The sequence below is a fragment of the Triturus cristatus genome, chromosome 8 (genome assembly GCF_964204655.1).
Source record: "Triturus cristatus chromosome 8, aTriCri1.1, whole genome shotgun sequence".
NCBI classification, from domain to species: Eukaryota; Metazoa; Chordata; class Amphibia; order Caudata; family Salamandridae; genus Triturus; species Triturus cristatus.
Genome location: NC_140591.1, coordinates 1,033,079,037 through 1,033,106,986, shown reverse-complemented (window position 1 = coordinate 1,033,106,986; position 27,950 = coordinate 1,033,079,037). Strand labels below are relative to the sequence as shown.

Below are 27,950 nucleotides of genomic sequence, written 5' to 3'. Positions count from 1 at the left end.
TTGTTCCATGCTCCACAAAGGACTACGTGAGTGAGTAGGAATCCTAAAAGTGCGAAGAATTGGGTGGGCTCAAAACCATTTTTAGTTTTTCCTTTCCTTTTCTTTCTTTTTTTTTTTTTTTTTTTAAAGAAAAACAAAAGATCACCACAAGCACAGTGCATGAGTGCTGTTGCAAGCTTCGACCTAAAAAAAATCCGTTCATATTTCTGGCACCTTGGCTCGTGTTATGTAAACCTGTACAGAGGGCTGCACAGCGTATTGCCGAGGCACCTTGAAGGAGGGGCACCTGAGGATGGAACAGCACCCAACAGCACCATTCTCATGAGAGTCCTGATGGATTTGTCTTCCTTGATGGATGGAAGGACGTGAACACATGTTCCGGAATATTACAAAAGGAAGGGGTGACGCTACTCAGATTTGTTGTGGCTTATCGACATCAGTATATTTTTAAGGTCAGTATATATCTTTCGGAGGATTTACTGTAATTTTCTGCTGAACGGTGAATGGTACGGTCAGGCATGTAGAAAGTTTCGCGAGATTTACAGGGCGCTGTGTTAAACAACTGAAGTGGGGCACCCATCTGACTTGGACCTATTTCATAGTTTGGAAAAAGAATGTCCTGCAAAGAAAGAGAAAACACAGCAGATCTAGTATCTGGTGCCATGTAGTGGTATTAGCATTTTATTAATAAAGGGGGGAGGCTAGCTTTAAAATCTATAGTTAAATGTTGTAACACGAGTGTGGGGTTAGGGTAACAGTGACTCGTTTACTCGTTCTCCTTCTGAATAGCTTGAGTTCAGGTTATGGGGATACATGTACTCCCCCCTCACTGAAAGTCAGTGATCGGTTTCCAGACTAATTGAAGGGAGAAGCAATAACATTTGAAGCATAAATAGAAGAAGCGTCATCTGCCCATCATTTTTAGGTCTCGCATAAAGCAGCGCATGCGCTGCCTCTGCGAGGCATTAAGTAATAAGTATTACTACTGAAACTCCACCCATTGCATCTCACTTTGTTTTGTCACTTGCCATTGGTTACATCTGGCATTGCTCTTTTTATGTAGCTCATGTATTGGCTGGTGGTCCGAAACGTCACTTCCGTTTTGCTTCCTTTGAGCAGGAAGCAGCACTGACCAACTACAGTTTAGTTCCGCTGCTCCGCATTATCTACTCAATTTGGGACTACTTCCTTGTTTATTTTCCACCGCCGTTCACCACTAGCTGCTGAGTTTGGAAGTGTTGGCATTTTCTTTTCCTGTTCCGCCCCCCTCCCGTTGGTCGTGTTATCCATCCTCCCGCCCTCTTTCCCGTTGTCAGTGTCACCGTTCCCTTTGTTCCCGCCCCCCTCCCGCTGTCCGTTTCCCCGTTCACTTTGTTCCGCCCCCCTCCTGTTGAGTGTGTTCTCCATCCTCCCGCCCCTTTCCCATTGTCAGTGCCCCCGTTCCCTTTGATCCCGCCCCCTCCCGCTGTCTGTTTCCCATTCCCTTTGTTCCCGCCCCCCTCCCGCTGTCCGTTTCTCCGTTCACTTTGTCGTTTCTCCGTGGGCCTGAATTATTTATAATCTGTCACCGCTAACACGTCTAATTAAGGGCGCGAGTCTCTGAAATGTACATTGGTTCGAGGTTTTTCAACCGGATGTTTACAGTCCTTTATATAGGCCACCGTCGCTCCCAAAAAAGACGTAAACGTTTAAGTGGTCAGTACTCAGTATGCACGATATCGCGTCAAATGTGATGCAGTGTTACTCTTGGGGATCCGTTCATTTTGGGATGGGGACAAAGGGCCGGGGGTAGAAGGGGCGCGGTTGCTTTCCTTAATCCAGAGGTACATTTTGGCTTGGGCCTCGTAGACTTTCTTTTTTTTTGGGGGGTCGTCAAGGGGACGCCCATCTCCAAATGCTCACTACAAATCGTATGATAGTCGTTCTACTCTGTAGAGTAAAATAACAATACACATAAATCTAAGGAGATGATATTTCTAAGCTGGGAATACAAAATGTGTGCAGACCCTAACTTGGGCCATCATTGATTTGGGTCATATCAGTAGTTTTTTGTTTTTTCAGGCACATCCACGCTAACATTCGTATAAAACTAAAGGGGCTGGTTGCCTAGAGGAGGTATGGCGAGGCAGCTAGAGCTGCAAACTTTGGAACGGGGAAGCCTGCTTCAAGTCCGGCACCAACTCAGCATCCTGTGATTCTGGGGAAATCATTTAATCTTCACTTGTCTAATAAATACAAAAATTAAATAGAAAAAAACGTGACCTTGTGTAATGTAGTCTGGTGCTAATGTAATGTGCTCTAGTGCCCTTGGGCCATGTTTGTGCTATATGAATGTGCAAAAACAAAATAAAGTGTGTATTCTGACAGTGCTGCCACTCCAAATAAATATGTTGGATACATTTGCACAGGTACAGCCACACAGGATATGCTTTGGTATTCTTTGAATGTGTTCAGAAGGATTCTCATCCAGCTTTGTGCATGTGCTCTTTTTTGCCATCGAGCGTGCTTCTAGGTAGATACTTTTGGTGTGCATGCTAGCCCTTTGCCTCCACACACTAGGATGACCACCTCACTCCAGTTCATTTCAGACACTTATTCCAGTCCTGGACTTTTCACCTACAAATCATTGATTTCAAGTCTTAGTCTAATTAGTTCAGTGGAAGCTATACAAGATAGCACACTGAAGCGAGCAAGGGTTTAGCAGTTAGATAGAGGCACGAATGTACACGAATGCTTTCTCACTGATGCCAGCCGTAGTTCAACAAACACTTCATGCTTATCCATAGCATCCGTTGCATGACTCAATTCATGGTAACCTGGGCAGGCCTAAATGGAAGTCCACAACAAATTAACCTCTTTATTTAAAAAAAGAAATGCTTTAAATAAAAAAAAAAATATATATATATATATAATATATATATATATATATATATATATACACACACACACACACACACACACACACACACACACACACACACATTAAAAAAACAAACAAAAATCCTGCCAATTTAGTTAACGGCCAAAATACACCTGGCTTCAGTGACTAGCATTCATAAGGGCGTTTCAGATAGACCAATTGTAACCCAGAATTATGCACTGTGAACCTCCCCTGCCGGTAAACATTTATCTTTCATTTGAGTATAAAAAAGTTTGTGACCGTGTAAAAAGTTTCAGCAAATTGACGGCAGAGCTTGTGAAATCTTGCCTCGTTGAAGTGCAATTTACAGGACGGTATTTTGTTTCCCAGAAGCATAGCATAACTAGTTTTTTCTGGCTCGCGAATTAAGGTCCGGAGAATGCTAATTGGCTAGAATTTGGTACCAGCTTCCTCCACCTTCCTCTGCTTGTAGAGTGATTACTTTTTAATACAAATCCAGTATTCCCCGAACCTGAAGTGGGAGGAATTCTCTGCTGTTACCGTAAAGAAATGCTTTTCCAGTCATAGATCATGTAGCAAACAGATGACCTAGGGGTTTATTCTAGAGGACTAGAAACACGTTTTTTTTATTCTAGATTATAAGAAACACGTTTACTATGTGATGGAATCTTAGCAGTTTCTTTTTTGTAGCTACTATATTTCAGAATTGAGTTCCCTACTCATAAACGTGCATCATGGACAGGAGTTTGAGTAGCTTGGTATTTTGTAAGCTTGCAGAAGCGCAAGCAGTATGGTAACCTGACCAGCCCCACTCAACATTCCTTTTCTCTGTTACCTTCATAACACACATGTAAATAGCGTGTGTGTATATGTGTGTGTATATGTGTGTGTGTGTGTGTGTGTATATATATATATGTGTGTATATATATATATATATATATATATATATATATATATATATATATATATATATATATATATATATATCCCACCCCTAGAGCATCGTCCACCACTACTCTCTCCAGTTACAGTGCACTATTCTCTGCCCGTAGGCACAGCCCCATTTCTATTTTCCAACACTGCATACAGTGCCCACCTTCCTTCGACTCCAGGTATAAGGAGTCCTGCCCTCAAACCTTTGGCACAGTGTCGAGCAATGTCCTAGCCTAGGAGTAGGAATGGGCCTCTTGTAGTCCTGCTACAGATGCAGTAGCTTTCTTCTTTGACCAGCTAGTGCCTAGTGTGTTGTCCTTCCTGAGGCAGACTGTTGCTGTCCTCTTACAACAGGGGTGCAGTGCCCAACATCTTCCTACCTCAGGAGCAGTGCTGGTCCTCAACTAGTTAAAGTGCCCACCGTTACCCTACTATGGAAGGAATGGCGCACATCATGGTACTTCTCCCGGCAAGATATCCCTAACTATCCTCTCATATAAGGTAGAGTACACAATATCTGTAAATGTCAGGTTCAATGACCTCGTACACACTTCTGCTGCCAGCACAGTATTCTGGGGACTTCCCGTCGCCATGTCTCAACTATCAGCAGTTAGATTGTTAACTCAAAAAACTGAAAAGATGGGTGTTTAAACATCTACAGAAACAACAAATTTGTACTAAAGCATCCCTCAGTGCCACCTCAGTATCACTCAGCGCCACCACCTCAATAACACTAAAGCACCACCTCGGCACCAGTGCAGCACCACTGCACTACAAAATTCCATTACACTTAATACCATTTAATTACTATTCCCACAGTTCTACAACACACCATGCCACATATTTCCACTACACAACTCCACGCCACACAATTCCACAACAAACAATTCCAATGCAACCCATATCTCCCTCACACTTCCACCAATTCTGTCATCACTCCTCAACACACCCACTGCTCCTCTCATCTATCCCTCACACTCCCGCTACCCATTTTCATCTTGCAATCCCTCTGCCCCCTCTCATCCCTCTCTCCCTCACACTCTCTATCTCCTCTCTATAATACCTGCTAACACATGCTACCTTCTGGTACCTCCTCATGCCGTGCACTAGTCCACCTCTTGCCTCCCCCTCCCCGGGGACCCCTCGCCTCTCTCTCTCTCTATCTCTCTCTCTCTCTCGCCCTCTCTGTTTCTCATACCATCTCTCATCTCTCTCTCTCACGCACTCTTCCCGCATCTCTCATGTGGTTCACTTCAGGTCTTTCCGCACAATATCTTTCCCGTACCTTTTCAAACTTTCAGTCCCTCAAACCCATGCTCTCCTCCTCTTCTACGGGTGTCTTCAGCATACACAAACGATCCCACTTTATATATATGTGCCCTGCTGTCCACTTCTTTCACTCTTTCTCACACACTCTTTCTACTCCTGTCTGGAGTTTATTTACCACTTCATGAACAAACTACCTATCCCTCTCTATCTTCCTTTCTATCTATTTTTTGCAGTTCTCACCCCTATCTATTCACCATGCCACATAATTCCATTACAAAAAGACACTATACACCACATAATACCACCCCACAAATAACAATTTAAATCCAAACCACATAATTCCACTCCACACTACATATATCCACAAGACTCCAAACAAAAACACAACATTAAAAGGCATTACCATTTACAATGCCCATAGATCTAACTCTCGCAAATGCGAGACCTATTGCATTGCAAATGCTTGTTAACATGGTTAATGGTTTGAAACCCTTTTTTATATAATAGATGTTTTGAGCTTTCCATAGATAAAAGTGCATTTCATGTTTTTTATAGAATTGACCCACAGTAGTTGCTACTTAGTTCAAGTTTGTAGCAGCCCACCAAACTGTAATCGCTTTGCTTTAGAGCCTTTTTGTTTACTGAAATGAATTAGTGCATCCACAATCATATCCCATGAAATAGAGCTCTTCGGGTCTTCATTTGTAAAAATTATAAGCACAGGGGGCCAAGGTTATTTTCTTAGGAGCCTGAGGCTGAATACCCATATTCCCGAGGACGCGTAGTCTTGATTCCACCTCATGCCTCTTTTTTACACTGTCCTATACTTCCTGTTTTTTTCCCTAACGCTTGCTAGAACGCGCACAAGCGCGCGCAACGTGCACATCACTTTTTCCCAACGCGCGCGTTCACAACTCGCGTCACCACGCGCATTTTAAAAAAAATGTATTATTTCATTTCGCGGCCGCGCGGGTGATGAGTTTTTGCCCTATCCTGTCTTTCCCAATCACTACATGTTCTCCCTGCCCAGGGCTTCCTTCTCATTTCTCCTTAACTATTTCCGTCTAAGTTTTTTTGTTCTCGCCTTTCTACATGTTCCACCTTCCTGCTCCAGTCAGGAAAATAGTAGATATAAGAAAATGGACACCCATATTCAGGCTTTCTTGGTTTGATTTTACACATTCCATTTTACATTTCTAACACACGAGGAATTTCTACCATGTGATGAATTTCGAGAACTTTTGTCTCTTGTGTGAACATTTTTCCAGTTCAGACCTAGAATGCAGTACTGGGTCCAGAGCTTTTTAGTTGGAAAACAAGGTTAGTTTTTGGCAATTATTTTTTTAATGTATTTAGTTTGATGGTCTCGTCTTCGAGATACTTTCAGTTAAGTGCTCCAGATAAAATGTTGTTTTGTAGATGTTTAGGATTGCGTAGGAAGATAACTTCATTTCTTTTGTTTACCATTTTCTGCTTTTTCCATCTTTGTAACAAAAGTCAAGCCGCACTTTCAGCACATATTTGTGTGCTTAAAAACGTTCCTACTTTCCCCACCTAACTAATTAGTTATTCAATATCGGCTCGTTGTACTGGTATTTTGTTTCTCAGTATGCTATTCACCTGATTGGCATAAGTGTGAAACACTTTTATGGACCCATTTGTTGACTTTACTAATTTTGTACAAATAATAAATGGCTTTATGGATAATGTGCCTGCCAAAAGCACAGTGGTGTGTGTACACACAGTTTCCACAGGTGTGGTCCTAGTTTGTGGATATGGCTAATAGGTGTCTCCGTTGCCAGTCATCCTGTATTGGGTAGTTTTGCTTATGGCACAATATGCTGTTTGGGGCTAGGCAAGTGGTTAGCCAATGCATTCTTGACATTTTTGTCTTATATTTAGCATGACTTGTGATTTCATCTGAAATGCATGAAACCAAAAGGCTGCATCATTGTGAGATTGTGCGGCGAGACTAGTTGGATTTGCAGTTTACTGAGTTTTGGAGTGGCGCAGATTTACACTTTCGCTGCACATTTTAGAAACAGTTTTATTGGTGGCATAGTAAAGTCAAACAACCTTGTACAACAACAGGGCTGCATTTTAACCATCTTAACATTCGACCATAATCCCACAGGGTACAACCAGTGGTGTCAGTTGGTCACAGTAAATTAATTGGCCTTATAACCTTAAGAGAGCGAAATATTAAGCAAGCGTGCCACAGTATTTTATTAGCACAACCCAAATGTTGTGTTTTCCTGGATAGAACAAGCTTCATATATGGACTTTCTGCATCTGCTTTCTATTTAATCACACTTGAGACTGTTGCCGCCTTCCATTGCTGCGCAATATCCCTTTTGGTGATAACCAGGCGCAAACTCCTAGGACCAACTGAACCTGTTCAAATTTAAGTTGCTATGTGTTAAGAAAGGCCTGCAGGGGTGTCAGTGATTTGTTGACCTGTAACATCTGACAAGACCCTTCCCACTGCCCCCCAAACCCTTTAATGACCCCACTCTTTGTGGAGGCAATCCCCATTCTTGGCCTGGCGTGTCAGGCAGAGGAGAGGAGTCTTGTCCCATTGCCAACCCTTATTTAAATACTTATGGTCGAGTAGTTGCATTTTAGGAGTCTAGAATGGGTCTCCAGCTGTTTCTATAGCAAGAGCCTCTTATGCTTAAGGATTATCACCCAGAGATACTTATAATATTAGTGTTGTAATAGTGACCACATCAGAGACAAATACATTAGTGGCCACTATATGCCAGATTACTAGGAGTGATCATTTCAGTGCCTCTGACCGGGTTGCCAGCAGTAATGTAAACAGTTATCCAGCACAATATCCTTGGTGCAACAACATCAAGTGTTGCATGGCTAAACACTTGTAAGGTCCCAAAGGCGAGACCTATTGGCTATGCCAATGCTTGTTGTCACTGTTTTCCTTTTTCTCCCTTTTTTTTTAGGTCGAGGACTACCGGTCTGCCGAAAGGCAGAACCGGAAGTCGGAGATTTTATGACTTGGAGAAGAGGGGCTTGAACCCTCCCCTCTTCTCCCCTGTTCTCCATTGGCTGGCCTCGTAAATGCTGGCCAGCCACTGGAGAAGAGGTCAGTCACTCCGATTAGGCCCCGTCCTTTTCGGATCGGGGGGCGTGTTTTTTAAAGAAAGTCTCATTCTCTCCTCCAGCCAATGGCTGGAGGAGAGAAAAGACAAACACGCCCCCGAATCCGAAAAGGACACTGCGTTTCTCCGAGGCATTTCTGCTCCGCCTCGGAGAAAGGCGGTGGTGTGCTTGCCTTTTGCTCGTCACTGCCAGCACTTCAGCAGCTTGAAGCAAATCATATTTACTGTATATATATATACTTAATTTGGTTTTAAATGATGGATGTTTCGAGCGATTGCGTTTTGAATGCAGCAGTTGTCCTGTACCTGGACACAATGATATCTGAGTATAAAAAACCTTCTATCCCGTTAGAGACTTATCGCTGAGCACAATGCGGGGCATTCTTCAGCCGAGGGGCTCGCGGGGCCCAATTATCACTTCTGCCTTATCCTGCGGGTGGGGCTCTCTGCAGACTCGTGTCTGACACTGTGTACTCCGCAGACGGGGAGGGGGAGCTCGAGACATTAGTGTCCGTGTTCTGGGGAGGAGACAGGGGGATGGTGGTGGGGTGAACCGAAAACAACGACATTCCCTTTTCTGTTTTTTTAAAGAACTCGAGGTGTCCAGTGGTCCGTGGGGGGAGACAGTTCAGTTAGGATTGTTCCTTCGCGTTATGGTGCTTTCGTTTTGCTTTGACACGTCCTAGCCAGTGAAAGTATTTGGTAGGGCTCGTGCGCCAGCTTCATTTGCCCCGCCCACCCTAGCTGCAGAGTGTACCGAGAGGTAACGCAGAATACAACAAATACATGTGCCTTACTACGCACATGTATTTGTTCATCTACCAGTCAGTAGGCGCCGAAAGGAGTATTTGAGTCAATTCACTCCTACATGTTTGCTTAAAATCTGAACTTGTACGTACTTGCACGCGCTTGAATGCTGCTAAGTTTCAAAATTCAAATGAGTTGAACCGAGACAGCATTTGCTGTTTTTTTCACGCGGGGACTCCGATTCTGGGGTACAAAGTTTGGGGAAACCGCTCTAGAGAGAACTTTTGTGGGAAAATCCACGTGACAAACTGCAATGATGTATTCCATCCAGATGTTGGGAAGCATAAGGACTTTAGACAATAAACTATATGTTGCAGGCAGAAAACAACACGTAGGTAGCTATAGGGGTTGATAAAAAAAACTGACAAGAATAGACGCCTTTATACCATTTCTCTCCCCCTCAAAGTTACAAGATGTGATACATCTAGATATAGCTGCAATTCATAGCTGTCTGTTGGTCTTTTGGATTTCTTACTTCGAAAACCTACCTTGACCTTTTAGATAATAACAATTTACTTTCAGGGTCTTCCAATTTTACATTTGGCATTGTGTTTATGGACTGGCTGGATGTCGCGCTGTACACCGTGCTTATTTTGTTCAACAATAGGTGCCGGAGCCAAACGTCATGTTTATTTAGAAACATGCGGCCTGTCAGTGCTTCGAATATAGGGCGTGGGGAGGCGAATACCAAGACGGCGTAGTCGATTCCACCTTATGTCTCTTTAATCTAGTGCGTCACATCTGCAAAGACGGGCTATCTGTCAGTCACAGACGCTTTTATCTCAGCTATCAGTATAAATCCAAACACCCCATGCCAACAACGAAATCTGGTGGAAATGGGCGGGTAGGGCTGGGGGAAGGTCAGTCTCACTCGGAAGGAAGGAGACTGAGAGGGGTGGGACTGAAGTGGCCCGGCGCTGCCGCATGTCTGTCAAGGCTGCAGCTGACCGCCCCCGGTCCCTCCGCCCCCGGCACCCCGGGCTTTAATGAGGAAACCCCACAAAGGTTTCTAATCTCCGTTTATCTGATGATAGAGGCAAGTCTCGCACTTCGCCGAGCTGTGATAGCAGAGGGGCCGCTCTTACAGATGCCAGCTTGTCGTCCACCTGCCTGGCGGCCGGAGTCCACATACGGCTTTTTTACGCGCGTACAGACACGTGTGTTTACTTCTTTGAAATGCGCGTTGCCTCGTTTAACTCGCTCTTGGCACTTTCAGGGTCTACCCTGAATGTTGTATTATTGTCATCACCCAAGCTGCACCTGTATGTGTGTGTGTCTGGAGGGGGAGGGGGTGATTTATTTGACTTCTGCCCTTCATTTACCGTCTCTTAGAAAGTTATAAATATCTAGCTGGGTAATACTACATTTTTCAACCTTGGAAGGATGACAGGCCGCAGTGGACTTGCAGCTATTCGACAGCGTGATCTGCAGGTCACATTCCACTGAAGAAACGCGCTCTATAGCTGAGCTGTCCTTCGGATTTTATAACTTTGTAGCACTGTAACATAAGAATGGGGCCCCGGAAGTGCCGCGTGGAGCCCCAAGCATCAACCAGCCAACACAGGAACTGACCTGAGGCTGAATTCATTTGTTGGTGATAAACATCTCTCGCCGTATCTAATAACAAGAACATTTTGCAAAACTGTAAAATGAATGGCTGCCAAGCAACTACTTCAACAAACAGCAAGTTACAGTTCCTGGCATATATTAATGCCCCCCCCTTACAGAGTACTCAGAGATAGACATATTCATCCTAACCACCCCGACGCAGAGCTCAATATCTGACACTTGCCCAGGTCCTCCCAACATCCCCAGAAACCAAATCAGAGCTCTCCCTGGTAGTCTGAAGGGCCACCAACATGTTGGTTCTTCAGACCCGCTCAGATAATAATCTAAAACAACCATGCAGGAAGTATCCCACCCCAGTAGGACCCCCGAGCTCCAGGAAAAGAGATGGGCTGGACAACCAGACCAATAATTGATTCCCCAGCACAGATCGCATCCCTCACAACCCGAAAGAGCTCAAACAATGGAGCCCCCAGCCAAATGCAGGACAGAAACAGTAGTGGCAGCGTCCACCCTCAACCAAAATATTTTCAAGGCGCCCAAATGCCCCACTGGAGGCTCAAGATGAAAATAGCCAATCATACAAAATTGTTTCAGATGTGAGCTGCATTGCCAACAAATGCCCCACCCCCCCCCCCAAAATACTACAGTTAAAGGAGAAGAAAATTATCAACCATGCAATTGAAAACAAGTAATAAAAAAACATATTACAGCAAAGCAACCCCTAAAACTCCCAAAGCTGAAAGGGATGTGCTGATGGCAAAACTGGATGGCAGGGACCACATGAGGAGGTGTCTGGAGGTCATCCGCAAAAAGACCCCCACATTTTTTAGGTGGTTGACCCACACACAGTCACCCCTTTTCTAAGCCAAGAAAGGCCCCTGGCACCCACATCTTCTGGCAGAAGAAGATCTTTGCCAGACAGATCCCCATGATTAAAGCCACTGCTGTAGTTCAAGAGGCTTCACCAGGCTGTTGCATTCATTCCTGGAGGCTTTATCTGGCATGTTGTGTCCAACAGTGCAGTCCACCTAAAGCATATTGAGTCAATTTCCAGGCGCTTGCCTGTGTCATCAATGTCGGCTTCTCGAGTGGCAGAGTGGAGTTGGTTATTGCTAGGTCATGTCCTGGTAAGAAAGAAAGAGGAACAGGATCGCCTGATATGAGCACTTTGGAGAGTGCTGATAAGACAGCTCAGCGAGAACTGGAGTGGAGCGCTCCATGAAGCGCTATATTTGTTACCAGCAGATAGGTCGCTCTCCCCGAAAAGTTGTCTCAGCCTTTCAGGCTTCTGAAGTCGAAAGTAAGTGCTAAGGATTTGAGCACCATTAGGTATTCAAAGCTCCAAGAAACGATTCCCTATCGAACAAAGATTCAACACTGTGACCCGCAGGTTACACATAACATAGATCTCGTCAGCATCTGCTTATGCCAGAGCACCAGGGCTTCAAAACTGAAGGGGGAGGGGGTTCTCAAAGGGGCGTAACCGATTTAATTAAGGGCGTGACACGCAAACTTAAAATCCATGCTTAGCTTAGTGTGCTGCTACTGGTATTTTACTTCTTCTGTCATTACATCAAAATATATAACGCAGCCAGTAACATTAGGTGACAATGCAGGACATGATACCACCTAAATGGACCTTGTGTTGCAGCCAGCATTGCGAAAATATGGACGTGTGTTTAGAGATTGTTACTGGTTTGTCTTTACTCCCGAGCCGCGTCATTTGACGTAAACCCCAGCCAAGGCACAGTTGTGCTCAGTGAAAGAATAGCCCCCCCATCTCCTCCCCGATCCATTAAGCAACCCTGCCCCTCCCTTTGTTGGCCTCGCTGTGCTTTCACTTCCGCTCTTTTGGTGTGCTTGCCTTTTGCTCTGCCTTGTTTCCCTTAGTTCTTGCTGTTCTTTAAAACTGTCCCCTTCTCTTCTCAACTCGCCCCAGTTATCCTCCCGGCGCTGATATATACATAGCCTTTCCCTGTTTGCTTTCTGGCATCCCTGCTTCCGCCCGCCACTTTAAAAAAAAATATTTCACCAAGTCAAACGAATTTGTTACATCTTTATTTAATGGACCGAAAAGTTATTGGCCACTCTGTGTAACATGATAGCAGCGCCATTACTGAGGCTGCAGGAGCCAAACTGTGCTGAGTTTTTTTCCTCACACTTTTTTTTTAACTATTGCATGCCTTTCACTTGCGCGTGGAATGCATTTAGTACTAGTGTCTTTAACTTAATGTTTTTTGGGGGAGATTACGATTATTTTATTAACGTGTGGTATGCATTTTTTTTTATTTAACGTTCCGTGCTCTCTGATGCATTTCCTGTTGCTGACCAGACCGAGAGTTGGTTGCGGTGTCAATGATGTGGCTACAAATGTACATGGCGGTGGTAGTGCACAGAAAGGTACCTTTGTGAGGATTGTTTGTGTTTGCTCCCGAGCTGCGTCATTCGACGTAAACCCCAGCCAAGGCACAGTTGTGCTCAGTGAAAGAATAGCCACCCCCCCCCCCATCTCCTCCCCGATCCATTAAGCAACCCTGCCCCTCCCTTTGTTGGCCTTGCTGTGCTTTCACTTCCGCTCTTTTCGTTTAGAGCTGCTGCCCTGGGGCAGTGACACAGATGTCCCTCGGAGACAGAGGCGTGGTTTCATCTTCAGAGCCTGTCTGTGCTGCTCTGTCCCACTCCGCATCACTTGGGTTCAGGCCTGAGCATGAATGCACCCTGCAACAGATGGCAAGGGTCCCATGCCAAGTGTGACACAAGAGCCGTGCCTAGATGTCCCTCGGAGACAGAGGTGTGGTTTCATCTTCAGAGCCTGTCTGTGCTCCTCTGTCCCTCTCCGCATCACTTGGATTCAGGCCTGAGCAGGAATGCACCCTTCAACAGCTGGCAATGTTCCCATGCCAAGTGTGACAAAAGAGCCGTGTCTGGCCATGTGCAAGCTGGGCCCCGGCCCAGGGCGCCTTGCTTCAGAGGGGTGCACTGAGCTTTAAGAGAAAATAGTTTGCGAGATGTCACTGGATTGTTGACTACACCACCTAACTGGCCCTTTAACATGCTTCCGGGTCACAGCTAAATGGCATCATGCCTCAGCTTACATAGTAACTTTCCTGTTGCGCAATCTGTCCCTGTTTACTTTGCTCCCTCCCGTTATCCGTGTTCACTTTGCTCCGGCCCCCTCCCCGCGGTAGTTTGTGTTGCCTTTCCAGACCCCCACCTCCCATTGTCTGTGTTCAATTTCTTCCTGCCCCCTCCCGTTGTTTGTGTTGTCTTTACTCCTGTACCCCCCTACCCATCGTGTTTTCCGTGTTGTCTTTACTCCTGTCCCTCCGGTTGTCTGTGTTGTCTTTACTCCCTCCTCCTCCCGTTGTCTTTTTTGTCTTTACTCCCGAGCCGCGTCATTCGACGTAAACCCCAGCCAAGGCACAGTTGTGCTCAGTGAAAGAATAGCCCCCCCATCTCCTCCCCGATACATTAAGCAACCCTGCCCCTCCCTTTGTTGGCCTCGCTGTGCTTTCACTTCCGCTCTTTTCTTTTAGAGCTGCTGCCATGGGGCAGTGACACAGATGTCCCTCAGTAGGGTAAGTGTTGGATAGTGTAGGGGTTAAAAATTACTATTCTAACTCCAATGGTATGCATTGTAATGGTATGCGTTGTAATGCCTGCGTTGTAGTGACATGCGATGTAGTGTCATTCGTTGTAATGGTATGCGTTGTAATGGTATGCGTTGTAGTGCCATGCGTTGTAAAGGATGTTCCGTTGTAATGCCTGCTTTGTAAGTGTAGTGCGATGTAATAGTTGCGTTGTAAAGGTTGTTTCCCGTCTGGGAGGAGCGTCACCGCAACCTGTGCTGCTTTTGCCTTTAGTCTTTCACGTCTTTAGTCCATGATTTCCTCAATAGCCACTCTAAGATCTGTGTGTGTGTGTGTGGTAGGCTGTGTGTGTGTGTGGTAGGCTGTGTGTGTGTGTGTGTGTGTGTGCGCCTCTGTGTGGGTGGCTTTTTTGGTAGGTGGCTCTATGCGTGGGTGGCTCTGTCTGTGGGTGGGTAACTCTGTGTGTGTGTGTGTGTGTGTGTAGGTGGCTCTGTGTGGGTGGCTCTATTTGTGTGCAGGTAGCTCTATGTGAATAGCTCTGTGTAGGTGGCTCTGTGTGGGTGGCTCTGTGTGTGTGGGTGGCTTTGTGTGTGTGGCTCTGTGTGTGGGTGCAAATGCAATAGGTCTCGCATTTGAGAGCGATTAAGCTATTGACATTGAAAATAACAATGCCGTTTCTTTAAATGTTTTAAAAACAAAAACATAAACAAAAATAATGTCATGAGCAGTGCCAATAGCTCTAACTTTAACAATGCCGAGACCATTGCATTGTAAATGCTTGTTTGTCTTTCTCTTGCTTGATGACGAAAAATAAGTTCCTGCATTCAAGAAAAGAGTGTGGCTGACACTAGGAGACCTGATTTCGGACGTCAGCACTGTATGATGCATCTAAAAGTAAATGTACAGGTGTAGTCAAAGCAATGATACTCAGAAAAAGTTAAGTATGTCTCCCATGCTTTCAAGCCCATGCTACATAATATCTTTGAGCTGTATAAAGGTAATGGATTGCAGATGATATGTGAGGACTTTCATAATGAAGACAATGCTTTCATTTCCAAATCCATAGTAGTCCAGACGAGGATAGGAATATCATTATTAATAGATGTTCAAAGTCTTTAATGAAGGAATAAGTCTGTGAAGTGAGAGTTCCTGACAGGTGGATTATAGAACTGGAAAACGTGGTCTACAGAACCCTTTGAATCGAATGAAGCATATTGTTTTTGTTAAGTGGGAGTAAATCTTTTGATGCACACGTTGCCATCTTTGGATTCTGCCACTTTCCTTTGGGTTTTGCAGGTAGGAGCAGCAGTTAGCGCCTGAAGTCTGATGACCTGAGTTGTGCATGTGTTGTGATGGACTATGGGCCAGAGGAAGAGAAGCAAATTGAAATTTTCCTTTTGTTAACCTATTCCAGCAGTGGTTCTTAATGTATGGTTAGTGGACCCCTCGGGCCCTGCAGCACCCGCTCAGGGTTTCAGTGACTATTGAGAAAACAAAAAGAATTTGAAATTGGAGGCGAAAAATGTAATTAGTAACTTGATTCGTTGGACTAGAGCAAGTACAGCAAACAGAATATAGTATGAACAATGGGTGGTTCCGTTGAAGTGGCAAAAGACACAGAGCATACATTAGGAGCAAGCAAAAGCAGAGTGATAAGCTAGAGGCTAGTATATAGCTTCGGCTTTGAGTATTAAAAAAACAGATTTAGAAACAATCGAACCTTCCTATTAAGAATTTAGATTTTTATATATTTGTTTGTGAATTAAATTAAATATTTCCTCATTTGTTTATTTGCTTGAGGTGTACTCTGTTTTGTATTTTTGAGTATTGTTTTTAGGTTAAAATGTTAGCAACTGCTTCGGCTGTAGTCCCAGCTTCCATTAATGACCCAGTGGGGTCGGCAGATTCCAGTAATGATCCAGTGGGGGTCCCCAGAATCCAGTAATTAATCAGTGGTGGTTCATATATATAGAAGATATTTCTATCTAGGAGACAAAAGTAAGAGACTTCGGGCATATTATCAAGAACGGCGTTAACATTATCGCCGCTTTAGCGGCAGTAAACTGCCGTTAAATCTGTGATAATGGGCTTGATAATATGCTCTTGAGAACTCCCATAGAAGCCCAGGTTCACACCAGAACATGGGCTTCTATTGGAATTCTCAAGGGCATATTATCAAGCCCAATTTCGCCGCTTTAGCGGCAGTTTCCTGCCGCTAAAGCACCGATAATTTTAACGCCCTTCTTGATAATATGCCCCTGAATCTGTTGAGGACCAATTCTAGTAATCAGAAAGTGGTGGACATTTAGTTGATGACTTTGTTGATTGCCTTCTTCCCCCTCATGCCAAGATACTTAATTCATTCATCTGATGTATCTTGAACATGTGGGCCTGATTCTCAAATCATTTGTGAACCTATGACACACATAAGTACGCGCTAATGTTGTGTTTACTCCTGCAGAAGACAGATTCTGATTGATAAAATTAGAATTTGTGCATTGCAGATCCGCGAGTGGCACTTTAGGGGGACAAGCATCCAGATAAGTGTAATTCTTTTTTATTCCCACGTATGAACGTTGATGTTCCCAGGGCGTGCCCATTCCAAATATTGGAAATACTCACTAATAATTGCATTGTATTTGTCACTATAACTGCACGCGTAAATGTACATCTAAGGGCTTAATTATGAGGTCCTTGTAGGGATAAGTGGTAAGTAACGCACCAGATAAAATTAGATATCGATGGTACTTATTGCCTGTGAAACTGGAAATAACATCAGGATTTTTGCACATACTGCACCAAAATCCCCTTGGCCCAGTATTTTCCAGCCCTTTTCCCTAATGAATAAGTCGGGAGCTGCAGACGCACATGGTAATTAACGGGTGCAATAAATTCTGCATCCTTGATAATGCGAACCTCTGGGCAAACCGAAGCTAGTGCATGGGCCCTAATTTACCAGGGCACTTGTAAACAGGCCCTAAGTGTCAAGTTAGAATTGGAAAGGCCATGGAACACTCCAAGGTTTATGACGATATAGGGGAGTATTTTATTTATGGAATAAATAACAATTACAATGAATGAGCAATTGCACAATTATACTAACATTTTTACTGTGCATTTTCCCCAAACAGTAGTGGGGGCAAAGGCTGACAGCCATATGATATAGAAACGGAATTCTTAGGACTAAGCTGCCTAGAATATTCTAATTATTTAATGAATATATCTTTATTGACATATTAAAAATATGTCCAATACACAGTGTACGGACATAGATACCAACATCAGGTAGGCAAGTGAAAAAAGGCCCACTTCGAAACTAAGGGACTGATTTTGATGTCGGTGGGATTCCGGTGTGTGTTTAGAGCATGGTGATATTATAAGAAACATATATTTATTCAAAGGGCCTGATTCTGATCTCGTAAGGAAAGCCCTCGGTACGATTCTGATCGGGGGGCTTTCCGAACGAGACGTGATACGGGAGTCCGAAAGAGTGAGTACGATGCTGCCATATGCTTACGGACTCGGTTCGCTCGGACTCCCATTGAACTCTATGTGAGCCTGTGTACAGACGCGTACACAGGCTCCCATAGCAGAAAAGGGGAGGGTGGGGAAAAGCTTACACCCTGTGGCAGGCACCCCATGGTGCCCTTCACACTGTGCATGCCTGGATCGAGGGACCCATGGGAACACCCCTGTGACAGTTTTGGAGGGCCCAAGGTGAAGGGGGGCCTGCTACGGCCCCCGAAGTACTTTCCGACAGCCGTTTCATCTCGCAGAGTCTAAGGCGAAGTGGCTGTCCGAATTGTGCACTATACTCGCTCAGTCAGAATTCAGCTCCATAGCGTGGCACGATGCGAGTACAAACGAGTCGTACAGACAGGTACGGGTCCTGGAAACGATTCGATCAGCGGGTACGCGATCTTCGCATCATACTTGGTCATCCGGACCTGTGTACAATTCAGTCGTAAACAAGGGCTACGAATCGGATCTGGGAAAGCCAAATCCGATTCGGAGGCCTTCCGAATGACATCGGAATGGGGCTCATAGTAAGGAAGTGAAATGATGATCTGCTCACATTGCCGTGACAGTGGAGTGGGGCAAATGTCTACCCCCCCAGTTATCACTACATCATTGGCCTCAGCTTCTCAATTAAGTATTCCCCAATAGAGTTCCAAGTAGCCTTTTTCTGGACAACCTAACTCAAACATGTTAATCACCACTGAAACAAATGCAAAGGGCCAGAAGCATTTGACCTCATTGTGATATCTGTTCTGTGATCACAAATTTCTAGTGTCACACCTTGTTGTTCATCTGTGCCAAGGCTATACTGCCCGAGAATTCTCTTCCCACTGAGGTCATGTCTTTTCCAACACTGAATGCAGAACCATGAAGATTAGGTCATTAGCTCACTGAATTAGGAGAATCCAGGGAGTGCAGGGCAGTTGGGATATAGACCTGGCCTCACTCCCATTTAGAGTTTCTCCAGCTACACCATGGAGAAATTAGCACAGCTGCTAAGAGCATGCAGGCTTGGATAGGCCTAAGATCGAGGACCTGGTGCCATTTAAGGGTGCAAAAAGTGTGTTTCACGAGTGGGAATTCATGTTTATATACTTGGAAAGTGATTTACTCAAACATAAAATTACAACATTAAGATATAATTTTACAAGTGAGCAATTCCACTCCAAGAGGCTTGTTTTGTGCATTCCACAATGGAGTTTCCTTGGCCTCTTCGCCCTGCAGGTTCTCGTTGGCAGACTAAAGGCTGAGGTGACGGGGTTTCCTGGTGGTAGATCCCTCAATGATTTCCTAAGCCAAATCCAGATCCAGACCAGGTTTTCGAGTTTGCTGCTGCCGCCATTCGAACGAGGGAGAGTGTGGCACCTACCCTTCTGCGCCTGAGAATACAGCGCTCCTTGAGACAGCGATCATCCGTCAGGGGGCCGGTGGGGACCACTGAGCACCCGGCCTCTCAGAAGTGCTCTCAGAAGTTGCCAGAAAATATCCTGCGCCCCATAGCGACAACCACAACCCACGGCCCGCAGCACCCACAGGAGGGGTGGAAGTGGCGCTCGGTGGTGCTCAGCAGCGGTGGTGCAGAAGGCGTGCGGAAAAAATCCCCAAGAGGGGGAGCAACACCCACTTACGCAAGGGAGCCTTGGAGCCAGTTTGGTGCCTCACATCTTTGCGGCAGGACCCTGTGGATCCTGTGGACCTGTAGACCTGTGCACCTGTAATACAAAAGTATTTTATTCTTCACCAACAGTGGACTGTTGCCACAAATAGGATTTCTTTATATACATTACTGTCTCCTGTTGTCAGTAGCAAGCAGCAGCAGACTCGGAGGTGCGGAGGAGCGCTCGAAGGAGAGGAGGATTAGCAGGCAGGGAGCAGGCTGATACTGGGGGACTGGGAGATGGTGAGAACTGTGAACTGAGTCACCCCCCCCCAAGAGTACTAGCATTCGTGTCTGCGATCGTCTGCGATCGAACGCTGCACGCACGCACGCCTGTCCTAACCGGCGCTACACCGCACCATGACTTTGTAACTCTGTAACTCTGTGACTATGGGCGCTGAGGCAGGAGTTAAACGCACTCAACGCGCTTGATGTAAGCAAGCAAAAAGGGAAAAGTGAAAACTGGCGAGAATAGGCAACAACGAAGGTGCATAAGGTGGCCGTAGACGGAGGACGCAATAAAATTGCAAATATCAACGTTGCACTGGCACCAGCTGGATTGTGGGAGTTGTAGGCTGCACACTCCCTGCTGTTTGGGACTTCTAAAGCCCACTGAAGACGCAGGACGCAGGACCCAGTGGAGGATAGTAGCACCACCAGTGAGTCAACGCTTGCAAAAGAGGCGGCCGCTGAGTGCATGCCCAGTGGGTGGGCGCAGCTTGCGGCCCATCAGAGTGGCCTGCTCTCGGTAGCTGTCCCTACTGCGGTTATTGATCTGGTGCCTCTCTCCTTGAAAGACTCCTTGAAACTCTTAGCCAGGTTTCATTTCCCATTATTCATTGCCATTTGTTGCCATTTACAGCCTATTTAAAGCCAGTCTGCCTGCCAGACATCTGTTGTCCTCACTGGGCCACAGACTTTTCGTTTAACAGCACAATTGCTCCATCATTGCCACTAGCTACCATAATTTCAATCTCAAAATTATAATCTAAACCCAAGCGACATTGGGTAACCTCGGTCTTTCTGAACCCTGGGACTCTTGGCCTCAGGACTCCAGAGCCTAACTGCTACCTAGCTCCAAGCTTGAAGAAGAGTGAAGAGGAGGGGTAAGGTGGGATCACCGCCTGAGAACAATAGCTCCTCAGTAAAAGGAAACCTCCAACCATAACTAGGGGGGAAAAATGCGAACAAGAAACACTGCGCAGTTGCAAAATTCCCATTGGCCTCACAAGACCGCCAAACGACAAAAAGCTAAAATGCTGTATCCCAAAGTAGGAAGGCGAGGGAACCAGACTCTATCTCAGTCTGAGGGAAAGTTGGAGGTACATGAAGTGTCTGAGATGACCATATCAGACAGGACCTGTAACTCTCTGATACACCCGATTGAAAGAAATCAAGAATCTCACAAGACAGTGCAGCAAGGACATGTCCCAGTGACAGCCAATCGAAATAATGGTGACACCAGAGACAATGGTGACATAAGAGACTATTTTAAACGGCCTGCTAAAGAAGCCAAAATGCACCAGCAAGAAATCCCCTCCACGAGATTTGAGAGCTTAAATTCCCATAATCAACGTGAGGAATCTCAAATAAGTACATCTCCCCCGGCTGCTCTTTATCCAGAAATCATCATTCATGGGAGGGACCTAGTCCCTCTACAACTAGCTTCTCTTCCTCCTCGACGGTCATCTCAAGAAAATCATCAGGATGACTTGCAAAATAATAAGCCAATCCCGAGCGTGTCCAGATACTCTGATAGTAGCCCCGACAATTTGAAGTTAGTCGGGGCCCATCAACAAACAGCAGAACGGTTGGTGTTTCTGGACCCTCGAGAGGACAAAACCTTTACCTCAATCCACGATTCAACTCAGAAATCATTAAAATCACCAATCTGGATTTCGTCTACCAGCCTAGTGAGCCCTGTATCCCAGATTATAAGCCTATCGAGCCTGTCGCCCCTTGAAACAGAAGCAATAGAATCCAATGGCACATTGGAGCCTGGTGCCCAAAAGTTTTTCGATTTTCCCCTGCCTACCTCTACATCAACTTCAGCACCCTGTGGGCAATTGACTAAAAACCATCCTAAGGACCCATATCCGTCTGGTGCTAGGGGTTGCTTACCTAACACTCCTCTGATGTTTACAAACAATAGCAGGGCCAGCCAAGAAGATTTCAACCAACAGCAAAACTCACAACAAAACCTAAATAAATTTCACGAAAGACAGCGATCGTGTTCAATTAGTAGCTCCCTAAACTCAAACCTAACTCCTCTACATTGTCAAAGTAAGGCCAGTGATCCTCTAAAAACAGAACCCCGGCTCAGGGAGCCATTTCAAACTTCCACTACACACAAGGTTGAGATGCTACTCTCAGATACCAACCAAGCCCTGAATTCAATGGCTAGTGCTGCTCATATGCACGCAGACAAATTGCCCAATCAAATATTTTACAGCTGATAGCTGGTTTAATAACCAAAATTGACACAAAACTATACCAATTAAATTCCTTGATATGCAGAACACAAAATAACGTAACGTTAAGCCAAAGTAACAACAGGTGTAGCTGCTATCCGATATTAAAAAACTAGAAACTCTTCCGGAAGTAATGTCCACTCTAATAGAAGACCTGAAGAAGGTCCACTCTAATAGAAGACCTGAAGAAGGAGGCATGTATGACGAAAATCACTTCTTCTCAGCCATCATTGGGCCAGCACTCACACTGGTCCACTTTAAGAAAACAACAACCTCATAGTATAAAGCACCCAGGGGACAATAAGACTGACCCTAAAGCAAGAACCCAGTTGCATGTCAACGACCCCCCTGATTGCCTAGAGCAGCAGACCATTGTCACACAAGAGCACCAAATGGAAAGCCCGAAAATCGTCGATAAACTAGATCACAAATCCACCCTAAGCAAAATATACACAGTAAATGGCACTGATAATTCCACTCAAGAAAACTTCATTCGTGTAACTACCTTCTAACCTAAAACTGCAACAGACATTGATAAACTGCCCCATTCTATCGAACCACTGAAGATGACAATTGCACCCTCGGCGGAAGGACAACATCTGTCCAGGAAAAACAAGAAGAGATTAAAGAAATTAAACAACGCCAGGAAAAAGAACGGAATGCTATTATGCTGGCTCAGACCCGATGACAATGAATCGAAAGCCAATACAGCCCCTGTATCTAGTAAAAATATCTATGGAGGAGGAATGTTGGCCACCTGCTCCCAAGAGCAAACTATCGTAGTGCAAAGTGTGGGTCAATGCAAGACCGAAATTGCCCATTGAACCGTGCACAGCCCAAAGGAGACTATTGGGAGATGTAAAGAAAAAAAAAGAATAACCATTGTGAAGAATTTCCAAAGACTTTGGATAAACCCACAAAGCCATCAAGCAACCAACCCCCCACTCAGCATGGTGTGAAAAAGCTCATGGGCTTGGATCTCATCTATGAACCCACAAGCAGCTGCGACTCAAGACAGTCATGTGAAATCGAGAAAGAGGACTACAACAAAAGAAAATCCACAGAGGAGATAGCCATACAAGTTAATCTACTAGATGGGCCCGGTAAGAAACGAAACGAGAAGGCATTGAATTCCCTCAAAATAGTGGACCAGAGGCAGGAACCCCCCCCCCCCCATGGGAGTATAAAAGAAGAAGCAGTACCTTATGAGGTCAGTCCGCACTGCTCTAACGTGAACGAACCAGAATGTTTAAATCAACCTCTTAAGATCGAGATGCCCAAAGATGACTCAGTAATAAAACTCTTACATCAGAAGAATAAAGCTGCATTGAATGATGTTGAAACAATCCAATCACCGCAGGAAGATAAAAAATTAACACTATACCCAGAGTATCCATCCCAAGGGAAATGGGATATCCTCAATAGAGGAAACCTCCTAAACCTGTTTTCACACCTTCCAGGACTAGAAAATATAAAAACAACAGACATTGAAAGTGTCGCTTTTGTCGCCCCGGAACAGGGCCAAATAAATGAGACCACGGTAGTAACCCTCTACAGCAAAGATACGGCCTCTGCCCTTCTGAAGAATAAAGACCGTCTAGGCGATTGGGGCATTCAGATTAGTCTTGCGACCAAAGTTAAGTACCCTGCTTTTTTAAAGGACAGAATCCCTAAACCCCCAATGGATTCCAACATTGGCTAACAGTGATATAATCAGGCAGTTGCCTACTTCAGTTCTCTGCGGCTCCCTAGCGGGTGCCCAAACAGTGCCCTGGAAAAAGAACCCGCTACAAATAACAACATCCAGAGCAGGAGACTCCCGCCAGTGTGCGCTGAAACAACAGAACTCTCAAGACTGGTCTTGGCTCTCCCAGGCCTTAGGGTGAAGCACATAACATCTCGACTGGATATAAAACCAGTAAAGATACTAATTACCACCTTAGAATCTGTTCTGGGAACATCCGAGGACTAACCAAGGAAAACGCTGAAAGATTAACACCCTCTTTTGTGAAAAACTATGACATTATTGCTCTGCAAGAAACTTGGTTCTTGCAAACTATTGCCGAGGTGGACTATACTGTTTATGAATCTTGTGCAATAGCATCCCAAGCAGGAGGCCATGCATCAGGAGGAGTATTAATTGCTCTGAAGAACAACCTAGCCCTAAAGATCTCCCCACTCTGTAAAGGACAAGGCGATTATATTTTTATTAATATCCAGTCACAACCTCTGGGAAAAAATAATTTGAAACAACAAACTATTATCTTTGGCTGTATCTATCTACATCCCTCTAAAATCAAGCGAGAGTCAACCTTGAACAAAATTCTCCCTATCATGAGAGATCTTCTCGTACACTTCCCAAATGATATGTGGCTAGTTATGGGAGACTTTAATGCTAACCTAATGGAGACAGGCCTGAATTCTTCTCTCCTATCCTCATTGGACAACCAAATATGGGCTATTCCGGATATAAGGTGCCAGTACCAACGGAAGGTTAATCAAGAGACAAAGGTGGCAGTGTGCTTAAACCAACTAGGGCTCCACATTTTAAACGGAAGACTTGATTCAAACTCGCCTGCCGCTTATACCCATGTATCCCCCTTCAGAATGGCTACATTGGATTATATATGGATCTCGGTTGCCCACTTTCACAGTGTCCAGGAATTTGTGGTTACCCACTCATTGGAAAGGGATCATGCCGTCCTAACATGCAAGGTTCTATCCAGGCAGAGATCCCGCCCCAAAAATTACTTGATTGGGAAAGAATCTTTATTGGAGCCTATTAGAAAACTACGGTGGACCCTGGACCAACAAGAAGCAATTGAAGAGAAGGTGGATGACTTCTTGGAAAACCTGAACCACAAGTTTAGCTGACGACACCACTGTGGGAACAGGTAGTGGAGGACCTAAAAAAAAATCTATCTACAAGGATACTTAAAAATTCAAATAATCCCCCCAACTATAACCCACCTAAGTGAGCACAAGCAAACTATGTTGAGTATTAAACACAAATTAAATATCTTACTGCGCAAACGCACATACACCAACATAGATCATAAATCCTTACGAGAGAAGCTATTGACTACTCGCAAAGAGTATAGGAAGGCAAGGTTCAAGTATAAGAGGATAAAAGAAGAACAGCACTGGACAATTGCCCATGAAATCATAAAATCAAAGGATCAAAAGAGATTTTAGAGCTGGGAAAATAAGGCTGTTAGATCGGACCAACCATCAACCGTAACAAATATCTCCCCCACTGATTGGGAGGCTGATATTGAAGCACTTTATGTTGAGCCCGTCAGGCACAACTGGCCTACCTATCATAGCTCTACTCCCCCTAATCCTCATGTTGGAATGTCACCCACTATCAAGATCGCCCCTAAACAAGTTGCACTTATTATAAAGCAAATGCGTTCAGGAGGGGCTCCAGGCCCAAATGGGTTACCAACAAAGATATATAAAGCTTTCACCCATAAGTGGGCAGTTCTCTTGGCCCGCCTATTTGAGGCATGCAGAATGAGCAGGCCTATTCCTGATTCCTGGCGAGGCTCTCTTCTCGTCCCAAACTACAAAAAAGGCCAGCGGTCTAACCCCGATAATTATCAGATGATTGCCCTCCTTGATGTCGACGGGAAGGCCTATGCAAGCATCTTATTATAAGAATTGACCAGCTGGGCGGAAGACCGTAAACTAATACCTTTTACGCAAACAGGCTTCCAAAAGGGCTGTCACATCGAGGACAATCTGATCTGCTTAGCCCACATGATAGAGGATATTCTTGCAACAAAGGTAAAATCGCTATTCCTGGGATTTATTGACTTTCAAAAGGCATTTGATAGCGTTGTCCGTCCCAGGCTTGGGGAAAAAGTGTTCAAATGGGGTATCCCACAGTCTCTATTGAATGCCCTCATCGCTCTTTATACCGATACCTGGGTACAAATAAAAGTCACCACTGGTTGGTCCACAACCAATAAAATCATGACCAACAGAGGCCTAAAGCAGGGATGCATTTTGGCTCCTTTACTCATTAATTTGTACCTTGCAGATTAGCATGAATGGGTGACCCGTTCTCGAATTTTCCCACCAAGAATCGCATCTGTTAAAATCCAGTCAATGCAGTACGCAGATGACACGATTCTCCTTGATCAAACTCAGGTGGGCCTTCAACGACTCTTTGATTCCCTGGCATCGTATTGTGAAACAAATGCTTTGAAGATTAATAAATCTAAAACCAAGGTGATGATAATCTCGAGGCATCGAGCAAGACCGTGCCCCTGATACATCGCTGGGAAAAGTATGGAGGTAGTTTCTACATATAAATATCTTGGAGTCTGGATAGACCACAGAGGAAGCCCGGGGCCGCAAATTGCTGCAATGCAAGGTCTGGCTCGCAGCCTGGAGGTGACCTTCCTAAGAACTAAGAAAGCTCTTCATTCTCCAGACTTCACCCCGTTAATTAGAGTGATAGGTGCCAAATTACTATCCACTATAGCTTTTGGCGCCACTACTTTTAAAGACAAAATGTTTAACTGGTTGGATAGAATGCAATCAGCTTGTTTTCGCAGAGTGTTTCACCTACCCAAATTGACCTCCCACGCTCAAATCCGTATGGAGTACTGCCTGTTTTCCCAACATTGGATCATGAAAGCAAGATTCATTGCCTACTGTGCAAAAACTAAAATGGCTCATGAATCCACACTAAAGAGCTGTATATGGTCACTGTTAAACAACCCCAGCACTTCCTGGAATACATTTTTAATATTCTGCCTGGACACACTAGAAGCTCATGAATTATGGGCATGCACGCTGCCCTTAGGGGTGGTTGCTAAAGTTTTGACTAAACAAGCAAAGATTCTTTCAGTGGATGCATCAGCCGTGAAAAATCTATCTCATTGCAGCTGGGCGTCAAAACTTTATGATCTTAAAACCTTGCCGCATTATCTGTCATCCTCTATGAAGCCATTGGTGAAACACCAGTTAATGAGATTACGTTTTGGCCTAATTCCCCTGATGGCGTATATGTATGGACGGAGGTACAAGGCAGATATGCCCTCTCAGTGTTGTTTTTGCAACAACGGGGAAGAAAATGTAATACACTTTTGTGCATCTGCAGAATCTTACTCCCCTTTCGAATCTTTTGGTTGTGCCCCATCTGGAGAATTCTCAATTTACGGACATGCCAAGAAGCCCTAGAGGAGTGTGTGAAGAGGGACTCAGCTCAGATGGCCGCCCGATTTGTAAAGTTTATGATCAAGATAAACTCAATTTTACCAGCAGATGTCCCCCATGAACCTCCGCTGTGTTAGCTATTAACTTCTTCCTTTTTCCTTTAAAAAAAAAATAAAAAATGATCTTTTTTAAATCAAGAGCGAAAATCAGTTTTTATGTCCTTTTTGTATGAATTGCAATGATTTTAATTAATTGTGCAAATAAATCTATCTATCTATCTATCTATCTATCTATCTATCTATCTATCTATCTATCTATCTATCTATCTATCTATCTATCTATCTATCTATCTATCTATCTATCTTCCTTGTACAGTATATGAACGCACAATAACTTGTGCGTTTTTAGGTACTCGATACAGTCCTAGATCACTCCTACTATCTCCCAAAGTAAATCCATATCCAGGAAGAAATATGATAACAACAATTTTAAAGTTGGTGGGGATAAATGGGAAGGTGTTACTCAATATTTAAAAATATTTCCCCACTGAACAAAATGAAAAGTTTTAGTGAAGAAGCCCTTTTGTATTTAATATATGCAAAAATGTGCAACAGTTTACATTTAAACTTGTGAAAATATGTTTTTTCATGTGATCTATTATTCATAGGAGTACAGAGTACAGACCCACTCCAAATAATAAAAAATGTACTCCAAAACACCGATGTACGTGCAGGAAGGTAAACGTCTCTTCTTTGTAGAATCAGCCGCACAGAAAACTGGATTGTGCATCCGGAAGGCTCAAGCGGAACCTGCCACCTATTCACAGCATGTCTCTTGTGTAGCACCTTATTTATGGTTGACGGTCTTTGTTCTACTAGTCTGCCATCTCAGCTAATAGGCTGGTGATTCTCTCAGCTTTCAAACACAAGTTTAATCATTTGCATGTCTTTGACAAGATTTACCAGA

At 44.6% G+C, this 27,950-nt stretch overlaps 1 protein-coding gene across 1 annotated transcript in view; it reads left to right on the top strand.

Annotated features, from left to right (window-relative positions):
• Positions 1 to 27,950, top strand: part of STS (steroid sulfatase) — a 2,058,867-nt gene that overhangs the window by 181,634 nt on the left and 1,849,283 nt on the right. The window lies entirely within an intron of this gene.